Source organism: Harpia harpyja, chromosome 6, assembly GCF_026419915.1.
Source record: "Harpia harpyja isolate bHarHar1 chromosome 6, bHarHar1 primary haplotype, whole genome shotgun sequence".
NCBI lineage: Eukaryota > Metazoa > Chordata > Aves > Accipitriformes > Accipitridae > Harpia > Harpia harpyja.
Window position 1 is genome coordinate 14,591,967 of NC_068945.1, and position 23,265 is coordinate 14,615,231.

General features: G+C 40.2%; 1 protein-coding gene across 7 annotated transcripts in view; it reads left to right on the forward strand.

Moving 5' to 3' along the window:
* EPS8 (epidermal growth factor receptor pathway substrate 8) overlaps positions 1 to 23,265 on the forward strand; it is a 141,762-nt gene that overhangs the window by 60,875 nt on the left and 57,622 nt on the right. The window lies entirely within an intron of this gene.

The following is a 23,265-nucleotide window of genomic DNA, read 5'->3' on the forward strand; positions in this document are numbered from 1 at the left end:
AGAGAGGGTGAAATAGGCTCAAGAGTAATTAGGTGAGCAGAGCTGGGGATGGGTTGATGCAGAGGTTCCTGGGAGGCTGCTGCAGCCACGCTGAGTACTGGGCTTGCAGTCTCTAGGGCGGCTGTTCTTTATGTGATTTCATGTATACTCTGCAGTTCCTGGCCCAGCTTCTTATCTTGGCTTTGAGATGTACCCTGAGTCTAGAGGGCACATGTGGCATACAGTAAATTTTTGCTTAAAATTATATTTAAGATTATTTCTTTTAAGTGTAAAGCAATCAATATAAAGGTAAGGATGCCTGTCTAAAAGAAATAAAAATGGTGAGACCTGACTACCCAAAAGTTTGGAAGTCAACACTCAAGGATATTGAGAAGCTGTCTGAACTCAGTTCTGAACTATTGGTAGTTTTTGCCCATTCGTGGAGGATGGGAGACCATAAGAGGCTGGCACAGGGCAAAAATACAAATAAACCAAATCTTAAAAGTGACCTGCAAAAGATTGAAGTGATTTATGTCAGTTTGCAATGTACAGGGCAAAGCAAGGGGTATGTGAAGTTAGAAGCAAGCCCCACCCCCCCACCCCCCAATCCCTTTCCTTTTGCCTGTTGGTTGGGTTTTTTTGTTTGTTTGCTTTTTTTCTTTTAGTAGTTTGATGGTTTTGAGAATGTTCATGTTATTGCTTCCTTGACTTGCAGGAAGGGATTGTCTGGGGAGGCTCAAATACTTGTTCTTGGGACTCCTGCATCTTCTTTTAAGTCGCAAGACTTAAATGTTTTTTTGTGAATTTAGTAGTTAAAAATCATATAATGAAACAGTGTTTTAAAGACTGTTTTCTCATCTGCACTGACCTTCTCCCACCACTAAGGTCATTCAGCTGTACTGCAGAGAGGAAGTGTAGAAGGAAGAATGTTTTCAGTTTGCCAGGAACCGCTACAACCACTAGGGATTTTAAGCAGCGGGTCATTTTAAGCACTGTGATTTGTTAAAGTACCTGGAATTTGCTCAGAACATTCTTGTTGTTGCTGTTGCTGGTGGAGAAGCAGTTATTCAATTTTCCAGTACGGTCAAAGTGTGAACATTGTTCCTATCTTTTGGACATACCTTCTAATGCAGACTGCTTTCAACACTATCCTGAGCAACCATTTTCAAGCTTGTTAGCTTAAAAGGGTTTGTTTCTGCATATGGGAATCATGACAAACTGTAGCGTAGGATGGTCGAACCATTAAATAATGTACAGCCTGTTGCACTTGGCATAGCTCCTTATTGTAGCCTCAATGTATATACCAAGTCCAAAGAGGCAAAGCCAAACATAATCGGGGCATATTGAGGTACTACAATTCTTATTCGAATATATATATATATTTGTGTGTGTGTATATATATGAATTATGCTAATCCCAAATGATGATATCAGTTTACAGCCTAACAAATTGTCTGTGCTAGATAGTAAACGTTCATTCTCCGCTCTACGCTAGAGGACAGAGCTTGTTGTAACTCAATCGCTCTCCTCCCTGTGGCCCCATAGTGAGGCCTCGGTTAAGGGGCGAGTGTATAAACAGCTGCAGCAAGGCTGTTGCGAATACAGATGTCTTCATGAATTGGGATCTCTGGGTCACCAGGGACCATGCAAGCCACACTGAATGGGTTTGCAGGAACCTCTCCATGTGTTAGCCAACTGAGCTCTGCTGCTGTCCTCCAGAGAAATGCTCTGTTGACTTTTGCCCACGGTCCTCCCCCCACCACGCTGTCCACCTTCCTCCTCTGGGCTCCTGCACCTATCTGTCCTTGCTATGCCAGCTTCTCCTCAGCCTCTTTGTCCCAACAACAGGTTTCCTAAAATGCTGTTGAACTGCATTTGAGTCACAGCTCGGCAGCTGTGCTCTTGCCGAGACCTTTACTTCTGTTCTTGATCCCATTTAGATGTAACAGGATGTAAGCATGGGACCAAAATGGAAGAGTTTATTTTACTGGTGGTCAGGAGCTATTTGTCAATCACTTGCTGAATATCTGGTAGCTTGAGGAGTCGTGATTATTGTACACAACTCGGAGATCATATCTCCGTCTAACTTCAAAGTTAGCCTTGTTTTTGTCAGCAGGTTGGGACTAGATGACCTCCAGAGATAACTCTCAGCCTAAATTATTCTGCAGTTTATACTGTGATTTTAAATGTAGTGCAGTTAAGGAGTAGATGCTACAGGCCAAAGCACTGGTGAGCATAGCACAGAATGGAGGAACAATAGGTGATTCACGGGCTAAAAGATAGAGGGGAGTTAAACATGTATCTCTCTTTTGCAACTCAATATGTTTGCATAGGCTGGTATTCAAAGGGTCTTGATAAGCCACTATCTAACTGATAGCGATAAAGGTTCATGTATATATTTGGTACGAATTTTGTTTAAATTTCATATTCCTAACTCTCCTGAAAAGAGAGCTAGCCACAAAACGTTTACTGCTAAAGCTAAACAAGTAGTGTGTGTGTGTGTGGCAGGGGAATCAAGGTATAAAAAAAAGGGTTAACTTGTAGCTTTTTTCACTTCTGATAGGTGATTAACTCACTTGTATTCCTTTATGCCCAATTACAACCAACTCAGTAACAACAGGGTGATCCCATTTATTCACCAGAATAAAATGTTCTGCAATAATATATTGTCTTAGTGATACATTTGTGTATATTAATTTTGCAGTTGACTTGTTATGTTACTGAATCACTGAACTTTCATTCCTCCTGTAACCAAGCATTTGTTTTGCTACCGCTATCATCACAAAACATAACCACCATTGCTTGGCTATAATGATATGTACCCTCCTAATACGTTTATTCTACAAATGGTGATTTGTGCTCCAATGTACATTAACTACTAGTGCATAACATGGCATTTTTTTTCCTTGAAGTAGAAGAAAAATCATATGCTTTTGAAACTTGAACAATGAATACAAATCTGAAAGGGTACAAATACCTACCTGGAAGTCAAATCAACACGGGGCTGTGAGTGCATGTTTTATACCTTGTGATATTTGTCTTAGTTTCCTGAAACTACCTTTATTTTCAGAAGGCAGGTACTGTAAATTGTGCCCTTTTGGCTTCTATGATTAATACCTGTATTACAAAGTTACACACACACAAATCACCTGGATTTTTTTCTGGATCCTCTTTGAAAGTTATCCAAGCCACCATCATGCTCGGGAGCTTGTGAGGGTGCTGGCCCCAGTGATGTGGGCTGTTCATGTAAGCCATGCCATGGAGAGTCCAGATATTGCCCTGACCTATGCCTTAATTTATACTATGTTCATCATTGCTCTCATGATAATCCTCTTTTGTTTCTTCTCCTTTCCTTGTCTTTTTTTTTTTTTGCTGACCACAACAAAACGGAGAGAAATAATCTGTTCCTATGTGGAGTGGGAGATACCTTTAGGGCCATGATGGTTGCTGCAATAAAGATACAAATACAGAGGTACCTGGCCTGACGGCTTGTCCAAGCCATAGAGTATAACCACCAGTTTCAGATTCCCTTGTCACTGGGGCACTGTGGCGCGGAGGTCCTCCTGCGCTACTGGGTGCACGCTCCGGCTGCAGCCGAGATCTCTGCTGGTCCCGGGGATTGTTTTATTGTTTTAAAAGCCGACGCCAGCCAATATCGCCGCGCCTGCTCCCAGGTGTATTGCCTTTGAAACCTTCGTATTTGCTTGGCTCACGGGTTGTGTGCTTTTCCTGTTCCTCCGCAGCGTGTGCCCGCGCAGAGGAGGGAGCCTGTGCTTGCTGCTCGTGCTGCTCCTGCCTCTGTAGCTCACCAGCGTCTCCCCGGCACTTGTGCCAGCAAAGGGCATCCGTGCTGGTGCTTCGGGAGAGGACCTGCAGTGGAGGGCAGCTGCACAGGTGGGGTTGGCTGCGTGGGTTCGCAGCCGGCGTCATCCCAGTGACGATGCGATCCGTGGAGCGTTGGCAGGCTTCCCAGTGCCAGCGCGTGGCGTGTTCCGTGGGCGCGGGGGTTAGCGGAGCGGCTCCGACTTCCCCGGCACGGGCTGGAGCGTCACCTCCTGCTGCTCCAGAGAGCTTTCGCTTTCACGGTTCGCTCAGAGCGCTGCTGGCGTGCTCTGAATAACTTCTCTTTTTTGAAGATTCCGTAAAGAGGCTGACAGCTTACGTCAGTTCTTCTTGTTTTGGAACATATCTCCCCTTTTTAAGCAGATACATTTAACCTCTGTCATTTTTCTTGCTCTTAAAGCCCGTCCCATGGTGTTATTTAAGGGTGGATATCTCCTACTCACCTTACAGCTCTTATTGAGTGCTGGTGATTGAACTACAAAAATAGAAACCAGTGATTTATAGTCATTCTTGGTAATAAATGACCTTAGGACCTAGTCTCTCAGGAACGAAACTGTAAATAATTAAGCTTTACCTCTGTGGAACCCTCATTCAACCCAGGCATGTTCTAGCTGTAATCTTATAACAGTTAACTTCTCACTAATTCCTTTCCCAGAGACTGTGGTTATGTGAGGTGGTCAAAACAAACAAATAAAAATTAAATGCTATGCACACCTTTTTACGTACACAATATAGTAAGTGCTGTGCGCAGTCAAAAAAAACCCAGCTGATATAACTGCAGAACAGCCATGCATTAGTTCTAACTTGGCCTGGTAATTTAAAACAGGAGCAGGCTCTCAAGCTCATTGATTCCCTATTTTATTCTGAAAATCTATCAAGACTATGAAGTTCGGGCATCTGAGTTTTGTTCTTGACCCACCTGATATTGGTAATTGAGATTTTTTTTTTTCTTCATACCCAAAGAAAAGGGGGTGTGGAGGAAACACGGGAGGGTGCAATTTGCTTTGCCTTTTTTTTTTTTTTTTTAAAGTTTGGAGGATTCAAATAATGCTGATTGTCTGTCCTGGTTTAGGTTTTTTAATTGGGCAAGGCTAAGTAATATTTTGGGCATTCTGAGCAGACTGATCCGTGAACAGCAATGCTCAAGTTACAGTGTGGGATTTAATCCTGGGAGCATACTGTGGTGAAATAAATAATTTACAGAGGCATTTGGAAGTGAGTGTTAAAGATGACAAAAATGTCCAGCTGACTACACTACTGTGCACACAAATATTACTTATGTCATGTTTTTCTTCTGAGAATCATCCTGGTGCATGCAAGTGCCTTGATTCTCATGAAATTGGAATCTTTTTCAAAATCGGTATTTAAAAGAGACTAATGGAAGCTGGGCAATTGACTGCTCTATGGTTCCTTTGCCCCCTTACCCTAAAACTCTCTGGAAAGGAAAAAATAATTGAAAACTGTAGCTTTCGTTTGGAGAGAGGCTGGTTTGCATTTCATGATGCTCTTTTTCTTTTAGAGTTTTCTTTCACTTCTAACTCATGCTATCAGTTAGCCTATCTCATAGTTGACGTGTAATGATTATCTGTGCTGAATAACTATTTCAACATCCAGGCAGTCTCATACTCAGTACACTGTTGTGACTTTATCCCTTGCATCCTGCTTCTAAATAGTTCTTAAATATCATCTCTGTCTTCTAACAGGGTTCTGTTATTCTTGCAAACCCTATGGTTATCTTTTTTCCTGCTTTCATAATTTGATTTTAAGTTTTGAACTGTTGATCTGAATATTTCTTATATTAGCAATCACCTTTCAAGTGTCTGTTTTCTGTGTGCAACAAGACGGGGGTTAAAATTTAACAGGGATTAAAAAGAAGAATGAGAAACACTTTATTTTCCCCCTGGCCTTATTTGTAGGCTTGGGAGAGAGCAACACAGCTGACTCAAACTCTGTGGGATGTGTACAGTAGGTAAAATGTATTCTATTGTAGAGATACAGTTCTCTCTAGATAATTCAAAAATACACGAAAAATTATTCTGCTGCTTACAATTTCCTTTGTTACTCTTGTGGCTTGAAATGTACCTCAAATTCCTCAAGTTTTGTGCAATCTTTTCCAGAAATCTAGAGCTGTGGATGCTTCCTCCTCCGTCTGCAGCGCTCTGCTCCTGGGGAGGGGAGGTGTCCCAATGCCATTTCTGAGTAATGAACCATCTCACGTCCAGGCCAACAGCATGAGTCAGGAGTGAGAGGTTTCTTCCGTTCCTTGCCTCTGCTTGGACAGTTTTGGAAATCAGCTCTGGAAAAGCATTTGTGGTCAGTTTGGCATTAGTTTTTGTATTGCATGTGGCTAGTTTTTGGTCTGCATCGTGTGTATTATCCTCCTGGATAATAACCCCTTGGAGTGCACTAAAACATGAGGAGGAGAGGAACACTAGATAAGAACAGCCTAATATTAGGCAATAATGTCATTATTACATGACATCACATTTTACATATTTCCATTTCAAGAGCAAGTCCAAGAGACTATCGTCTCCTCCCTCATTAGAGCCGCCTTACTATCTTATGTACTAAGGACAATTTACGGTGGTTAACGACTTGTTTGTTAGCCATTCAAAGCACGTGTCATCTGCTGTAGTTCAGTGTGTTAGACTTTATTACTGGGAATGAGGACGCTGTGCAATGTGTGCCTGCAATTTTGAAGGAGAGCCATTGCTGCCGTGGGTTTTGTGTTACTGGAGCACTTTGTTCTCGTCACGTGCGTTAGGGCTGTGATGCCACTTCTGCTCATGATTAAAAGGAAGGTGGATGTTTAGCACCTCTTGAGCTTCCAGGTTGCCCCAAGCCTGAACAAGAGAGTGGGGCCAAGCTGTTGATGGTGCAGGTGTGAAGGGAGCTGGTTGTGAAGCCTGGAAAACCAGTGCCTCTGCTCCTAGCTGATGTGAAACTGCTCAGTGCCAGGGAGGGGAAGGCCCTGTGCACGGTGAGAACAGTAGCCATCTGCTAAGCAATACTAAAACTTGGCAGGAGTGAACTGCGGAGGAGCCCCTGGTGCTCGCCAATCGATCTGGGCAGCAGGAAAAGATGTTAGGACATCTGTTGGGATTTCCCTGTTTGTAGAATTATGGATTGCCTCCCTCAGCAGAATCTGTGATTTTCTAATATGTTCTTTGCAGAAGCATACAAATATTCTGGGGAGTTTTTCTAAACCGAGCTATACATGCTCTTCACTGGGAGAAGAGGCAGTGAAGAAAATGGGGGCAACAGGGCTCACTATTTCACAAATGGTAAGGGGTTTTGAGACTATTGGCCACAAGTGCCCTTATTTGAGCCTAAAAGAGTGTATGCTTTCTCCCCATCCCTGGATAATAACTTCTCAGTATTTTCTCCAAATGAGCGTGGGTTTTAGCAAGTCTCAAGGCTGTCAGGTGAAACCTGGTGTGCCTCTCCTTTAGCCGGGTGTGAGAATCCAAACTGGGGGCCCCTCCTAAGGGACAAGAGAAACTCCTGGGTGACAGGAGCACTGTGCAAGCGTGGCAGGGGTGTGTGGGCAGGAGGGGAAGGGCAGCACGATTGTGCTCGCAGTAGTAACTTTCTGCTGGCAGGACTCTCTTGTCTCATCTGCATTTTTTTTCCTTTGGGTGTAAGATTTTAAAGAGGTGCTGCTCCAACAGTAAAACTGGAAAGCTCATGCCCAGGAGAACAGTCTCACAGCAGGCAAAGGGCTGAATCCAATGGCTGCCTCCCTTTCTAATTTCTGTAATCTTTGACCTCCCCAATCTGCTTAGAGCAGCAATCATTCCATTTTTCTAACTTTGTTTAGAGAAAATGGGTGCGTATATCTCCCATTAACATCACTGAGAGGCTGGCATTTGCGGAGATTTACATATGCTCGGAAGAACTGAGTCACAAAGCTGAATAATGGCAAAGGAAGCAAATCTTTTTGGTTATGTATTTTGCCTAGGTGTGACCTTCAGTGCTGTGGACTCCAGCTATGCTGTTTTCCATTTGACAAAGGGCACGAAGGTAGCTGGCTTGGCCAGCTATTTATTGTGCCGACGCCTTTGGCTAAGAGTATTGACCTTGTTATGCGTGGGCAGTGAATGATTTGGTGACCTCTCCGTTCCCGCCATGCAATGCAACTTCTCAATTAACAGCTTCGCTCCCGCTGGCCCTCCTGCATGGCTGACGAGGGAAACAGCCGCGATGTCCCCAGGGCGGGTGAGGTGGGTGCCCCGCAGGGTCATTTCTGGAGAAGGTGGCTCAGTGGGATGCGGAGCCAGGCCCGCACCAGGGTGGCTGCCTGGGGGCCTGGGTCTCGCAGCTGTAGCAAGGGAGGTCATGGGAAAAGCAGCATGGTGCTGAGTGGTGGGGCAGCTCTGCCCTGGGAGAGGTTTCTACAGACCGTTACCAGCTCCTACTTGGGTATTTGCGAAAACAGCTTCGTAGGGCTGAACAGTGTGCTGAGCAGGATACGGGGCAGGTTGCTGCTGACATACCAGCTTGAGGTGTGACTGAAGGTCTGCCCTCACCCAAGTCCTGGCTGCACCTTAGCAGCTGAAGCCCTTGGGGCCATTTTGCTGTGGGGTGGGCGACTGGCACGTGGACCGGGGGGGCTTGTCTTACTCAAGCAGTAGGCTGCATCTCTCTGGCTTGCTTGTGGAAGTAGAGGACAAAATGTAGTGTTTCAGGCGAGGCCGGAGGAAATTCAGTAACACCAGATGCTGTTGCTGTGTTGCTGTCTGGCAAATGGTGTCCAGCTGCGGACTGCAGCAGCAGGAGACGTGGGACCTCTCATGCAAGGTCCTCACTGACTGCAGTCTGTGGAGGTTTCCCATCATGTTGTGGCCTCTTTTTGCAATAAAACTGGGTTAGCGTGTCGGTGAGGTAACATATGGATAGCTGGTGTTGGGGTAAAGGCAAGTTTGGAGAGAACAGATTTAAAAAAACATTTAGGTCTGTTTCTTAGGGCGTATGAAAGTGGCTGAGGAACATGAGAGCAGGCCCTCGTTCAGCACGCTTTTTGCAAAGTACCAGTTTGGGGTGGGGACTCTTAAGAGCTACCTCCTTGGCTTGTGGCAAAAATTTTTTTAGAATGTGAGCCAAGTGTGGGTAGCCTGGGGACCCTCTAAGCTGTTTGTGGATGGACAAAGATGGGGCATCTGACAACCTTCCTGCTGTCCCAGTAAACTGCCTTACCCCTGTGCTAAGTCTTATTTGTGCCATAACCTCAACCCCTGCAAGCTGCAGCTCGCTCTTCTGTGCTAGATTTCAAACTCCGGCTCCTAGAGAGAAGTTGAGATTCTTGTGTCACATTTTTGCATCCTTGTAAAGGCAGAAAGAGGGCACAGGCAATTAGAGCAGTAATTGCTTCTGCTGTTTAACCTAAATTTATCTGAGTGACTCTGAGTTTTCAGAAAGCTTAATGCAATAGGTGGGAAACATAAATTGCCACATCCATTCACACACACCCCCCCCCCCCCCCTAATGCTTTTGCTACCTCCATTGGGAAAGACAATATTTACAACTGTCAGTGTTAATTACCTAAGGGGTCATCCAACCCAATCAGAGATGAAGGACAGTCACAATGTGGATGGCAAGCTGAGTCCCTGTCTTAAAGCCTTTGGACAACATCAGGAACTATTTTTGAGGCTGCAGCTGGGTTATTTTTTCTTGAATTACTTTGTTTCAGAAAGTCTGCTGCAGACGTGCATGATGAAAAGGAGGAGAAAAGCATAAGGCTGAATTAAACAATATGAGGAAAGAGAACAGGTTATACAAAGTTGAAGAAGCAAGGGGATAGGGTTTAGAAAAACAGTGAGATAATGAAAGATAATATATAGATGAAGTAACTGCAATATTGTTTCCCCTGAAACTTGCCTTGTGGGCTCCTATGGGAAAATAGAAGTTGACGTCTGCTTGCTTTGGATTGCTTAGCTGGAAAAACATACAAAATGATACGCATGAGATGACGTCCTTGTAGGCCTATTGCAGTGTTGATATGAATGCTAAGTTGTAAAAGAGAGAGGAGGTAGCAGTAAGCCAACTGTCTTTATTAAACAAGACTGAGGAACAGGATATTTTAATGTAAGCCCATTTTAACACTGATTGGATGCATGTTGTTACCTTTTTTTTTCTTTTTCTAAAATTAAGAACCTAATGTATTACTCGGGTATGCTCTGGATAGAAACAGTACGAAGTGAGTTTAAATTACAGTAAGGATTTAGATTATTTATTGAGAAAAGCTTTTTCAGAGTAAGGCTAATGGGCCCCTGGCTTTCCTCAGGCTTGTTTTTCAGCCTCTCTCACTAGTGGCCCAAGGAAGAGGTTGGGAAGTACTACCTTTTGGGAAGTACCTTGGCACAGTTGCTCCTGCCTTAAGGATGGAAGATGACTTCTTTCCTTTTCAGCCCCATTTTCTGTGATTGTTTGGGAAACTGTTTAGAAAAACATTGGATTTTGGGGAAGCACACATGCACAGTAAATCCCTCTGTGATCGGAATAACTTCCCAAGAATTTTCTCCAGGTTCTTTTATACCCTGGCTCTGCCGCAGACCTGTCCTAGGTTAAGCAGCAAGCATCTTGATCAGAGTCCTGCATGAAAGCATAGGTACCTAAGTATCTATGTCAGTATGTTTCTTAATTCTTTATACATCTAAAATGTGAATATACTTCAGTCTCTTCTATAATTTTTAATTAGAGTGGAGTTCAAAAGGGTACATGCTTAACATTTTAAACATTGTCTAAAGATAGCTGAAAGCTTTTCTTCATAAAAGAGCTTCTTTAAAAGTTTTCCTTTTGTTCTTCAGTCTTATTTTCCTCTTTTAGTTGGTTCTTACAGTAATATAAAGACATATGTAATGAAAATAAATAAGTACTGGGAATGATGGATAGAAAAAGGATAAGTAGAGCAAAAAGAGTTCTGCTTTCTATGGCATTTCAGAAGTCTTTGGGTGCTTGCTAGAAGTGCTGGCTCTAATCCAATGTGCTTTTATTGGCATACATGAACAAATTATCCAGGGCACAGCTATTTTTCTTACTGTAGTAAAAACAGGGACTCTGAATGGAGGCTTTGTGTAGGACAAATATTTTTCCTTTGAAACTGGGTACAAGTTTAAAGTTTATCTAGTGTGCCTTCCAGAGAAGGAAAAAATATCCTTCTCCATTTCATCAAATAGAAAATATGTAACAGTATAGGCAACTCAGAGCTCTATAAACAAAATTTAATCATTGGTGAGGAGCTGGTGAAGTTTTGTAAGAAACAGGATTTCTTAGTTGTCTACAATGTGGGAGAAAGCTCTATTTATATAAGCTTTTGTCCTTCAAAAGCTTTCTGTGGATGCCTTCTCTCTAGCATCTTTTGCAGGGCTCTACGTGCTTTTTAACCACATGGATATAACCAGGAGGATAAGGGCCTTATAGAAAATAGTTCTGAAGACAACATTCATTGCTTCAAGGACTGTCTCGACAGGTAATCCTTCTTATTCCAATTGAAGGTGTAACTCACTTTGTGGCAGTATTGTTGCTATTGAAAGTCAAGCAGCCTGTGAATTCTGACAGATCTGTTCAGTATCATGTATTAGAAGTACCAAAGAGATACAGAGTCATCCAAATAAGCATTTCAGGGTGGGGGAGACAACAAAGAAAACTCCAACCTATAGTATCTCCAGTGACTATCATTTGTGCAAGGTCCACATAAAGTAGTGACTCATTTTGAAAGGTAAAGAGATTATTTAATTCTTTCTTAGCTCTGTAGGAGGGTAACCATATCTTTTTTCCAAAGATTTTAGATGGATATTTTTTACGTCATGTTAAGATCACTAGAATCAGCTCTAGAACAATTCTTGAAGTGCATGGAAATGAGTGGTGCACTTGGATTTCCCCAACCTCATCTGTCACTCCTCCAGGCAAGAAAAGATCAAAAAGTATTACCACACGTGGCTTTTTTGGCTCCTTCTATTTCTTCCCTCTACCTTCCCACCCACGCTTATTTCACACATGCTTATTTCTAATAAAAGAACTGAGTGGAGAACAGTAAATCCATATTCTGGAAGAGTTTTGAAAGTTAGCTTCCTTCAAAACCTGTGGGAACTTACCAAAAAACAGAGTTCCTCTGAGGTTTCCTGGGAGCAGGGTATGTTGGGCTCCTGTCCCAGACAGAGGTTTCCATTGGGAACCTATCTGATGTCAATTTTTTTTGTAAAACTGATATTGGAAATGCCTCAGCAAAATGTTTTCAATTCAATGGATGTGCAAATTGCCACAAAATACCTGGCTGCAGTATTTCAGAATCCCTTTCTAGTGATAGCTTGTTAAATTTGGCTTGGTAACCAGCAATGACAAATTCCTGGTCAAATTTGTAACAAAACACAAAATTTTCTTGTGATATGTGAAAATTCAAACTCCACAATTAGAGGTAATTGTGGAAACTGGAGCGAGAAACATTTTGCACCGATTATAATTTTTCTTTTATAAAGGTTTCTAATTTTGTCATCTTTAATCACTGGATGTTTGCTGGAAACCTAGTATGTGATTATAAGGGCACTGAAATTTAAAAAATATATACTTTTAGTTCTAAAAGTCAAGCCTGTAATTTGCCAATCCTGGGCATTCACATCAGTGACTGCTTTTGGAAATGTGAATTCGTTAATTGATTTGGAAAAAATTCACATTTCTGCATTCGATCAGCTAACTTTTTTAAAAAAACAAACCTCAAAAATTTGACATTAGTTGAATATATGTTTTCATTATTGTAATGGATGTAGTGGAAGGGCTTGGCCCAGATTAATGAAGGAGAAAATTATATCTGTACAGAGAAACATATATAATTGAAACTAGAAAACCAGAGACATGAAACGCCAAAAGTTTAAATTAATTCTCACAAATTGTGGAATCTGTTATTGTTCAGTCTATTTTCTTCCATGAAACAAATGTTCCATGAACAAATGCTGAGTTACAGAAGTGCACTGTAAATACCGTGGCGGGGTCTGACTTCATTCAGCTGTGACCTCAGTTTAGTAAGTTCTTTTACACTTGAATCACTTTGTGCTGAATAATGGTAGCCCCAAAGTGGACTGATCAGCTATGCTTAGATGTTTAAGATAGTGCCTTTTGTTTACTCACTGAATTGCAATATAGTCTCTTTCGGTTATGTGCGCATTAATGCAAACAAAAATTGATACTCAAGATTTTTGGTGACCCAAACAAGCATCTCCAGCTGGTGTTTGGATGCAGGTGAGTTATTGTGTGTCTGAAAGTGCTGAGAACTGCGTAGGTTGTGTTCAAGGTCGTGCATCCTACTGTGCAGTTATATGCCTGTTTTTAACCCTAGGTGAGGGGAAGTTGTCCTTGAAGTTTATTGTTTCAAATTCATGGTTCAGAAGGAAAAACATCAGGGAAATGCTGTATGATATAGAGGGACTGGTCGTTTGACTTCACAATTCTGTACAAGTGAACAAGTCACGTGGCTCTTCTCATATCTCTACATTACTCCACTCTGCTGTGGGGTGGGAAATGATTTTTAGATTACTTGATTGGTGTCAAGGAGGTATTTCAAGTAGAAGGGAAAAAAAGAAAAAGTAATGTTCCCTTGAAAAACATATTTTTTTCCAGTGACAACAAAATCATTGTATTTTTGACAGTATTAAATTGAATATCTCAGTTAGTTCACTTAGCACCCCGAGTGATGGTGATATGGGTTCTTTTTCATAGATGAAAAAAGCAAACAGGGTTTGTAAAAGTCAGTGACTGCTGGTGCTACGTCTTAAAATAGCTTATAGTGCAACTTATTTTCCAATTATCTTTAAAAATTAATTTTGTTTTCTTCTGCCTTTTCTCTCCTCTGCCTTATTTTCAGAGTCCCTATGGTTTTGGTTTTGTTATTACCTTACTACGTGGACAATGTATTTAGGCTCCTTCTCCTGATCCCTCCCACTATTAATGAAAAATGCAAGAGGTAGTGAACGGTTGAGTTGACTGGATGGCAACTTAGATACCAACTTTCAGGGCAGCATTTTTCCCCCTATAGATTAAAGACAAAGTAATTTTCTTAGGCCCCTGAGTTTGAAAGAAGTAGGATTCCTGCAGGTAACATACAGTTTTCTGTTGTTAGTGTCTATAAACCAGCTTCAGAGTCAAACCTCCATGCTGAGGTAGGGCACGGAGGTTTGACTTGCAGGTATTGGCAATGTCGCTGCTATACACTACATCTTCATAACTACATAGTTTTGAGGACAAATTCTATTTCTTATGTGTTTTATGTGTGCATGACAAGTGAAAACCTGGTCCCTTTTAGGGGACATGCTGACTAGATTTGGAATTAATTCACATACTTTCCAGGCATCATGTGTTAGTTTAATACTTTCATGTATACATGACGTTGAAAGTACATTGAAAAATATTAGGGGGATATTTTGAATTACTTCTGAGTATATGAACACTCTACTAACTTTTCTAGCATTGAAATCTTGTTTAATCCCCAAAACTTGTGATGGTGGTGTTTGTTTCAAATAATGTTACCTAAAGTCATGAGCTTTTGCGTATCAGCCTCATGAAGCTTCCTTTGCTGCTGCCTTTGCACATTATTTGATTTAGGCCTTTCTTAATAGGGAAGTTTGAAGAGGTAACAAGCATTATTAGAATAGCATGTGTTCATATATAAAGTTTTAAAAAGAACAGTTTTAGTTTTGCTATTGAGCTCCACTGTGAGCTTACCTTTCAGCTCAGCATTGCTAATTTGCTGTGGTCTGATCAATAACTTTTAAATCTTACATATTTTTTCACCTTCATTAAACATAGCCTTTTCTGTTTTCATTGAACTGCATGGAAACTGCTTTCCCCCTGCCCCCCCCCCCCCCCCCCACTTTATTGACAATGTAAATCTTACAGTAAGATAAAGAGTACGACCCCTTCCCATAGTAACGTTTGAGGCTTTTCAGACTTGTGTGAATTGGCCTTTGCAGCACTTGATTGGTGGAAGAGATCAAGATTTTATAAATGATGCTGGGTCCATATCATCAAAGGATACCGTCAAAGGGTGGTCCACAATAGTATGGAGCTTTTGTGTTTTTTAAGATAATCAGGAAACCAGTAGATGTTGCTCCTACTCAACTTTTTTTTGTCTTGTTTAATTCAAGATTGTAACCTACTACTAACCTAGAAATTGGTGGTTCTAAGTAACTAGCTGATGGATTTTAATGGAAATGGGCCTTTGTCCTGATTTATTCTGTGTGCTGCCATGTTAAGAATAAATTAGCTGTGTGGGGTTTTTGTGTTTGGCTTTTTTTTTTTTTTTTTTTTTTTTTTTTAATATGGCTAGAGTGAAAGTTTAAGTAGGGAGCAATAAGAAAGCCTTGCAATGGGAGTCATCTATTGCCATGTCTGAGACCACGATAACTGCAGTGTCAGTGTCTGGCTACAAGGCCTACAGGATAAAAGCTAATACAGCAACTTCACCAAAACAGAAGAAAGTTAATTTGTGAAAACAAGAATTAGATCTTGCCACAGTTCTTTTAAACTAAATTAGAGAGGCATTGGTGAGTGTTCCTGTCTTTTTTCCTCCTCCTCCTCCATGTTAATTTTAATGGTCTGGTTGGAGTATGTCATTATATAGTTTCAGTTCAGCTTTTGTTATGGACTCTACCACGCCAACTTTAATAATGTCAGTGTGTCATGACACAGCTATTAAGCTTGCAAGTAGATGTGGATAGGTGGTTAAGCCAGTTTCATTTGGTCAACTTGCAGCAGCAAGCAGTATTTTAACTATGTTGGGAGTTCCCTCATTTTTTGGCCAGACTGAGAGGAAAACTTTATCTAAAACAACAGACAACACCTAAAGACATTGTCTTGTTCATTTTTACATACTTACTGTACCACTACAGTAAGCGTTATCATTTCTTAACATTTTCACAAGCACTTCAGTGCAAGAAACTGTCCAGAAATATTTCATCAGCTACACTCACAGTCTGTTTTCAATGTGAAAGGGAAAACTATGTCCAAATTTTATGATCTTCTTGACGTGTGGAGTCTTCAGGGTGGTGGGAAGCATGCTCATATGGCATCGGGAAAGAAGTGCCCTTCGCACACTGTTTCTTGCTGAGTTTCCTGCTGGCCCACCTAAACATGCACACTGATATTATAATATAATTTATAAGTTCTCATTTCTAAAGTCAGATTGATGGCTTGTTGGTTGTACACTGCAAGCTGACTTTCAAATCAGTGTCTGGAGTGCCCTCTTTTGAAATCTAATGATCTTGTTTGAAGTATGATATAACAAGGAATAGAAGGAAGTAATTAAAAAAATCAGAGAGTGTGAAGAAGAGAAATAAAACTGTGGTATCTGTGTTGGGTCATCTGTATTTCCCAGCCAGTGGTTCCAAGTCAGTTGCTGGTTTTTTTGTTGTGTTTTTCTTTGTTTAAAAAAAAAAAAAGCAAACAAAAACCCCCAAACAGAACAAATTATTGTACATCTCTCTTCAGGTGGAGATAGAGTGCACTGTTGTAGCCATGTTGGGATTAGGATTTGTGAGTAAAAATAGTATCCTTTGCTAGCTCACTACTGTACTTGGGTGAAAAAAATAAAGTAGATGCTTTCCAGGCACCTGGGCCCGTCCTCAGGTCTGAAATAAAAGCAGTAACCTTCAAAGTCAAGTACAAATTGAGAACTACTGCTCTGAATTTCAGTAAATACTAAACTTAAACAGAATTTTAGTTCTTTGCTTTCTGTCTTGCAACTGTCTTATAGCTGTTCCTTGAAGACTGGAAGGGAGAAGTTAGTGATGGTGCTTGTCCCGTGGGAAATGTTTTCCCCAGTGTCCTTTGTGCGAGTCCACATGGGTGCACAAGGATTCCTGGGTGCTGTAGATGAGGTGCCAAAGTAAGCTCTGCTGCAGTATGCCAGTGGCTCCCTAAATACATGACCTCTTCCATTGGAAGAGTTTCTTCTTTGATCCTCTTCAAATACTTGAGGTAGGCTTACCAGAGACACTGGTTTTTATGGTACATTATAATCCTCTTTTTCTACCTCATTCTAGGAATTCCTTCATGTGCCATAGACACCTTCCTCTTTAGACTGTTCTTCTGTATGTGTTGGAGGGGGTGGTTTTGGGGTTGATTTTTTTTTTTCCTTTTTTTTTTTTTTCTTTTATATAAGATGCTGGTCTTCCAGCTGTGGTGATACTTTCTGCAAGGTCTGCATAATTATTCTGATCTTGGTAATTAATACTCATCCTGCTTTAGATGAGGTGGTTAATTCTCTAATTAAAAATAGCAGTGAGTGGTGGCTTTAGAGCTTGGCATATTTATTAACGTTCCTTTGTTGCAATAGGGATTTTAAGTCTTTGAAGCTTTTGTATCTGTAAAGCTGTTTTATTTTCTTTCAATACAGTTCATTATAAATCATGGCCCAGACCTGAGTGAAATTGATGGAAATAGTTTGCCATGCCAGAATAAGAACCTGTTTTCAAGCAGGGTCTTTATTAGTGTGGCAGTAATAAGAGCTAAATCTATGAACAGGATCTATCTGAAGTTGATTCATTCAGTTCTTCCTGTTGGTCTTCATATTTCTCCCTGTTCTCAAAAGATACCTATCTTAATAGTATTGTTAGAATATTTTCTTAACAGTGAATCACTGGAAAATATCATAGTAGGAAAAAGAAGATTGAATGGGCATTTTTTATCTTATTAGTTTTCCCAACAGAAAGCTTCTCTTTTAGCTAACAATTCTTGCTCTGAAGACTGGTCTTGCATTAACATATCGAGTCTCCTACTTTGATTGGTAATTATGTCACCAAAATTTCTTAATAAATTTATCCTCTCCCTCCTGCTGAAAAGAATACCACTGATGAATTTAGTGTACTCCTTCTACTGAAGGACTGAGAAAAAATATTAGATTTCAGACAGTGTCAATGAAAATCAAAGCACTTTTTGAAACTGGAAAAAGCAGCATTGATTGAGCTCATCTGCTGCACTGCTCGGTGGAGGTGAACACACTTGCAGATCCCTCCTCCTGGACAGTGCTCTGTCCCCTGTCGTGTGGTGTTGTCCCCTGTGGCCAGAGCTGTATTCGTCTGTCAGTCGTTAGTTTCTTGAAATGCTCCTACCCCTTTGCCCCTTTAGACAAACAGGTAAATAATATTCTGGGTTTAAGTAAAGCTTTCAGTAAGGAGTGGAATTCAGAGCAGAGAGGGGGGCACATCCAGTCCTTTCCCTCCCCCCCCAGGTTTCTTTAGCAGGAATGCCAGTTAGCTAATGTCGCATCCAGCAGAAGGGTTGTTTGGGGATGCACTAAAATCTAAATACAAGATGCAACTCAGTGCAGATTTGTATAAACTAAGATGCAGTGTAATTAACACTAATGGTCATGCTGGACGGCTGCTCTGAATCCAGAGAAGACCTGAAAGTAACAGCATTTTCAAAATGATTTTATTGTGGCTATTGTATTAACATGCTTGTATTAACGTACTGGAGTACCTATTCCTTTCTCAGAAAGCTTCGCCCCCCCCATCATTAATGAAGAGTGGCTTGAAAGACGCAAAGGGGACAACAGCCAGAGTGGTGGTGAATGAAGTCCAAGTGTTTTGTCTTGAAACTGCATCAATTGTAGGGTCTAGCTTTCAATTTTCTGTGTGTTTTTTCTTGGTTTTTTATTTTTTCCCCTGTCACGCTTTTGACCAGCCTTTGGATGCTCCCATCCCCTTAATAGAAAATGCAAAACGTTACAGTACAAAGCTGCTGCCAGCCCATCCGGCAGCAGTTTTGTCTTAGAGAAATTCTGATATCAGTGTACTGAGGATGGAAAATCCCCAGTGATCATTTCCGAAGTAATACTTACTCATGCATGCATGTGCATCTTGGTGTTTATCTCAAGGTAAGATGTTGAACAGCCAGCAGAACTCGTGTTTGCTCTTTGTTCTTGTCTGAAGCAAGTCCCGAAGCAGAGGGCAGCAGCAACATTTCACCTGACTCCGTGGGACCCATTTCTATCAGGAGTTTTCCATTTGTAAAATCTGTGGCTGGAGTGAAGATACAAATAGGAGAGTGTTGGGTCAGAACAAGGTAGACACAAAAGGAGAAGACACCAAAATACAGGAACATAAGGAATAACTAAAGAAACTACCTCAGCATGGAGAAACAAGAGGGTTAAAAGTAATAGCTGTTCAAAAATTTAGCATGAGGAAGGAAAGCATCTGTGGGTGAACAGCGTGAGGTTCGAGAAGAAACAAATGAAAAATAGCAAGTCACGCAGCAAGTTAAATAGTTTTTCTACATTCTGTAGAACAGCAGTATTGAATGCTATGGAATTGCAATAAGAAGCATTTTTATTGAATGCTTAGTAAGTTACAGTGTAGCATGGATACATCTGATTTTTTTGTTGTTGTTGTTTTTTGTTGTTCTGTAATATTTTTAAAAGGGAAAGGGTGGAGAAATAGTGTCCTTATCTAACATTGCTACAATGTCAGATCTGCTACAGATAAATGTTACCTTGTAATAGTCCACCCATTTTTGTTTAGGCTAGAGTTACAGCCTGTGCCTGCTATCTAGCTGGGGAAGAATTCTTGGGGGTTTGGGACATGTGATAACAATGACTTGTTACTAACATTTTCTTAATTGGTAGATAATTATTGTTTCAGCCATTCTTCGCTTTCCTTTTCCTTCCCCTACATCCTCTTTTCTTTAACCCTTCCCCCTCATAATTTCTAAAATATCCATGCCATTAAGCTGTTTCTCTCTCTCTCTTTTTTTTTTTTTTTTTTTCCTTTTCCCCTCCCCATCTGATATTGTGATCTGCTGCTGGGTGGGACTGATTGATTCAGGATGAGTGGAAAAGAGCACCAGTCTCTGGAATAGCTCGTATTCTTTGATGAGATAGCTCTTGCCTTCTGGAAAAGGGATTTTTAAAAATAAATTGAGGGATTTTGTTACCGTCAAACTCCTACTAAGAAATTAAATGGCAGGGTGTGTGAGTTGTCAATGTGTCAGCTTGTAGTTGCACACAGATTGTATTGCTTTCATTAGGCTGCTGTGCTACAAGGTGGGGAACGAGAAGAGTATTTTAGCATTTGGGCATTTTTTTAAATGAATATTTATGACCGATGTAATCATGTTGTATGCTGCTATAATACTCCCCATGTTTGGCATTAGACCACCTGTAACTGTTGACTACTAAAGAACCAAAGTATATCTGATTCAGAAATGGTTTGTCTGTTATAAAGGTTGGACCCTTGTCATTTCTATTGCTGCTTACTATCAATATGCTAGAGTCCCTTCAAAAATCAAGCTGATGACAGCAGTGAAGTTGTAGGTGCATTTCTTTTTGTTCAGTCTCTGACACTGTGGGAAGAGAATTTAGTAATTATTTGTTTTTAGGAATTCTCTTACTGGTTTTAATAATATATTAAGATATTTATCTTAATTTATCTTTTTTTATTGTTTTAGCTATTGTCTTATTATTCTTTTCTTCTTAAATTCTTATTTCATTTTCCTGTTTTTACGTATTTCTTGTTCAGAGTAAGCATGATGTCTTCTCAAGATCCTAAGACAGACATGACCATTCTTGGACATATTCACAAGTAAACTGTTGATACTTGAGGACCTATTAAAGAGGGATCATACAGTTAATTTTGAAGGGTGTTTATCTTAAAGTCTAGGACACCAGCGTATGTTGCTGTGAGCTGCTGGGCTGAGGTGAAAAGGAAGATTAAAGAGGAAGTAGAGTTTATTAATAGACCCCTGGACGACAATGGCTTCGCAGTGTGCACGGGTTGACTTTTGCTACAGGACGGGTTATAAGAGATGAAAGAGCATTTGAGATGAGAAATACAGCAGAGAAAGCTGTATAAGTGAATAATAAATGAAGCGCTGCACATTCTGTTTCCTTTTATGTTTTTTCCCTTCTCTCCATCATGCACTTAAAAAATTTTAAAGTGTTTCCCTAAATTGTTTGGAGTTGGGTTTTTTTTTTTAAATATTTAGGTTGAAAGAGATGAAATTGCCTGATAATTTGGGGGAATTAAGAGTAGCTTTTTGATGCTGTTATAAATATTTGGCCTAATTATAAATAATAACTGTAAGATGTTTGTTCGTATTCATATTCAGGAGCTTTCTTGAACCAAGGGATAGACGCATTGCATAGCCTCTTGAAATTGTCACGTCAAAGTAGTTGTCTTGGCATTTCAAAAGCATTTGATTTTGTTTTTAACAGTGGAAAATTGCATAAGGAACAGGAAATATTTTTGGCTTTACTCAACTATCAAATAGCAAGTGGTGTTTTGTTTGCATATCAGCTAAAACTCACTAAAACTTTTGTGCTTGCTTGGCAGAACAAGCTGGGTTGTTGGGGTGGGTTTTTTTGAAAAACAGACAAAATTTCTGACTTCAGATTTTCATTTTCACTTGATTCAAAATACAATTTTAAAGCTTTTTATATTTACTCTAAGTGGTGTTGTGCCTTACAGTGGGCAAGTATTTAGTCATGAGACGTGTTTTCTTCCCCAATGTGAAAATCTGCTGCTTTAAAACTCAGTGTGTATGCTAACTTCAAAGGCTGAAGCTTTAAGTTGTAATATAGTACATTCCTTCTACTTAAAATATGTTTCACAACTTTCATAAAAGTGGAGTACAAATAACAAATCAAGTATTTGTCAGATTAAGATGTCAGAGGAGTGAAATAATTGTGAGGGAGTCTAAACCCAAGTGTTTTTCTAGATCTCACTTTAAAGCAGATAGTTGCAGACTTTGTTATAAATAGGGCTATGAAATAATCACAATGATAAAAGGGTATGGCAAATAGAATTATTAAATAAATGTTAACTTTATAAAAGTGTGTATGGAAAGTAAAGAAAGTGGGGGGATACTGAAAAGTGACAGACATAATTTGTGTGAGTTTTTTTTGATCTGGTCACTCTTGGGAAGCTAATCACAGGATAAACTGTTAAGCAGGGTAGCAAAATTGAGCAATGGTTGCAGATGATAAGAATCAATAGCTGATAGGAAGTGTTGAAGATCTTAATGGCAGCGTGAGCTGTGCACTCCGAGTAGCTCTGGTCCACACAGTCACTGAAACGGAACAAGGAGTGCACAGTGACCTGGCAAATTCTGCTGAGAAAATGAGTATTTTTATACTTTTACATCATGGGACAATTTCAGGATGCTTCCCAAGGGTTGTAATTGCTAATGAATTGAGCAGCAGTCGGCACAGATAGTAACTTATTGGAGACAGCTGCTAAGTACTGAACTCTATAAAAAGTGGCTTAGAGCAGCCAAACAGGCTACCAGGTTGGATACATGATATATTCTTGGGGGTGTGCAGGAGGAATGGAAGTAAAATGTGGGTATGTCAGTAAACACGTTTTGCAAGGAGCAATCAAAGATTTAAAAGAAAAAAGTTTTTAAAAAGAGATACTAAGCAAAATTACCAAGTATGTGCTCACTAAAGGCAATACCACACTTCAACATGATTACATTTGGCATGTAATCAATGCAGCTCAGTTCCAGTTAGCTTTGCTCACTGCATCTCAGGTAGGAGATGTCAGGTGTTCCTCAGAAAGGTATAAAAACGACTGTCCTCAGTACAGAAGACCAAAAGCAGCTCATACATCTCTTGAACTGCCAGGAGACTTTAGAGCTGAGAACAGAATTTGATTTTGATTGTATTTTTGCATGAAAGAGGAAAGTAGCAGAACATATGTGGATGCAAAATACAGTATGTGCTGTAGGTCAATCAGCTGCTGCTGCTTTGTAAAACAGGAAGAGAACAGTCAAAGTGAGGCAGTAAGTTGACTTAGTGATTCAGAAGATAAGCTGGTTGTAAGGTGACTCTAGTACAACAAAGCAGGTTGTGCTTACTTTGGAAATGGAGCTTTTGTTAGGTACATATTTCATCTGATGTACTTTTGACTATTTTGCAGAGTTAAAAGAAATCTTCTTTCTATTTAATGACTGAGATGTAGAGAAATATTCAAATATGTGTTATTCATATATGTATAAATGAAAGAATATTTGCCCATGGTAAATTTGAATAGAGATTTGTTAATTGTTTATAGGCTTATGAAAGTCACTTTCCAGAGTCAATTTTAACTTCAATGGGCCCATTATTAAAGGCAGAAGGCATTCTTTTAACTGTTTCATCATAGCTTTTTCAGTATTGTTGTTATATAAGAGGTTTCGTTTGGCATGCCAAACTTTCAGGATGTTAAATGTTGCTGGTTTTTAAAAAAAAAAAAAAAAAAAAGGCATTTTAGTCCCAAAATAGCTAACCAAGTTTCTTTCTGTGCTGACAATTGTGTTTTGTTTTGATAATGCATCTTTCTAACAATTCAGCTGATAAGTTTCATAGAATATGTATCAAAAGGTCATTTCAAAAGTTTCATTTGAAAGAAATGAACGGAGGATTAAAATCAAGCATGCTTGACTATTTAAGTTGCCATTTGGAACATCTTGTTCACTTCTG